This window comes from Meleagris gallopavo, chromosome 2 (genome assembly GCF_000146605.3).
Source record: "Meleagris gallopavo isolate NT-WF06-2002-E0010 breed Aviagen turkey brand Nicholas breeding stock chromosome 2, Turkey_5.1, whole genome shotgun sequence".
Taxonomy (NCBI): Eukaryota; Metazoa; Chordata; class Aves; order Galliformes; family Phasianidae; genus Meleagris; species Meleagris gallopavo.
In genome coordinates this window covers 71,852,949-71,855,085 of record NC_015012.2, presented here as the reverse complement: position 1 = coordinate 71,855,085, position 2,137 = coordinate 71,852,949, and positions in this window count along the sequence as shown.

Below are 2,137 nucleotides of genomic sequence, written 5' to 3'. Positions count from 1 at the left end.
TTTTAACATTTTATTCTATCTGTTTAATCTATTTGCAAAATGAGAACATAACTCCTAAATGCCATAGAGAATTTTAAAAGGATAATTTGCTCTACTGGTCTGAAATATGTGTAATATTTAATTAAAAAAAAAAAAAGAAAGAAACAGAAACAGTATCTACAATTATTTCAGTGTGATAAACTGCACCCCTTTTTAAGGGTGCAGAATCTAGAAATACAGTTTTTAAAAAAGAATCACAGTAGCAGACAGTCTTTGTTTAAAAAAAAAAAAAAAGTTTCCCAATAAACAACTCCTAGAGTTACTTTAGCAATATGTCAGTTCTTAATTTCTGAAGAATAGAGAAGCAAGATGTTGAGAAAATAAACAATCTTAGTGACCAAATCCCTGATTCATCCAACTTTTCAGTGAATTTAATTGTAGCTCATTCTTAAGTTTCCTTGTGTCTCAAGTACAGTTTATGTGAACCAGGGCTGTAATTGGTATTATACTGATGCAGAAGTAAACAGATTTTAATTTAGGTATTTGATTGAATCAGCCTCATGCACTGAAATTCAGCTGGTAATAGTGATTGTTTAGAAATATAGCTTGTTGAGAAATTCTAGAAATTTCTCTCATAATGCTTTTTATAATTGTGGTGTTTCTCTCCACTGCTACAAAGGTCTGTTGAACTTTATTGGTAGATGGATGACTTGCTGACTGGCAAGTTTCTTTTCTGAAAGCTATATGCTGAAAATCAGTAAATAAGTTATCATGCTAAAGTATTCAACCATTCAACTCATTAAGCTAACGAGTTTTGGTTTTTGAAACTATTTTATGTGACAGGTATAAACAAAAGCAATCTCAAGAACAGCAGATGCTTTCAAAGGGAAATTCTTACGTGTTGAATTGCAAATACAAAAATGTGATGATTGTCATGATTGTTTAAAATATGTCTGTTTCTAATGTCTGTTATTTGATCTTAGCACTTTTTTTTTTCATCAGCTAAGACTTAAATACTAGATTGCTATGTATTGTCATATGTACAAGGTTTGTTTAATGACATGGATTTACAGATATATTTTCGTAGCAACTGAAAGCCAATCAGCTTGGTTTTTTACATGCCAAAATATTACAGATTGCTCTTACTAATGAGTTGCAGTCAGCTGCAGAATAATATGTCTGCTTTTTTGATATGTTTAAAACCATACTAGATATGTTCACTCTTTTCTTTAAACCACAGAAAGGGGGTTGTAAAAGAAATTGAAATAAATGTTAAAAGTTACAAATTCACTAGTAAACATCACACAGTAAACTAGTACATTATTCCAATAGTTAACAAGTAAATATTGACTTTAAACTTTTAAGACTATCCGTAAGTAAAATGAAATGAGGTGTAAAAATGTTGAAGGATGAAAGTGCATTTTCATTTACTGTGAACAAATATACATTCTGCTACAAAAATAAGGCCTGGTAAAACAAACTATTTAAAAAAAATATGTATCAAAAGATGAAAAGATTATAAAAGTTAGTGAAAAACTTCAGCTTATGTGATGTAGAAGACCTTATTCAAGCAACATAATTGATCAAACATGTAAGACAACAACTCTGATGAAGGGATTAAGAGATATGCAATGATAAAATTTAGCAAAAAATAATGTGATCTGTGAGATACTTCTTTTAACTCAGGCTGGAATGCAAATGTGGAAGGCTGTAAGAGAAATAAAGTTAAACTTCTAAACTGAGAAACTCCTTTGGAAATGTTACGGAAAAACTTGTGTTCCTCCCGGTGGCTTCAAAAGCTGTTTTCTGATCCATGTATTTAATTATTTTGTTTATTGCTGTCTTTAAAAGCTTATTTACAAGATATGTGAGCCTTGCAGATTCACCAGCATTCCAGAAGGAAACAAGATGATTTTACCTTACAAATTAATGCAATAGAAGGAAACACAGTTTTCTGCAAACAAACTGCTGACATATATGTAATGTGAATTGCATTCATGTCATTTTGAAGGCAAGTAGCTACACGAACAAAACCTTTCTGTTTCTTCATACCTTTTGTTTTCAGGAGGATTGTGAAGTTCTCAGCTGATGAAAATGTCATTGATACGGCTTGGTAACCTGATCTCCTTGATGATGGAATTCAGATTTTTTTTTTTTT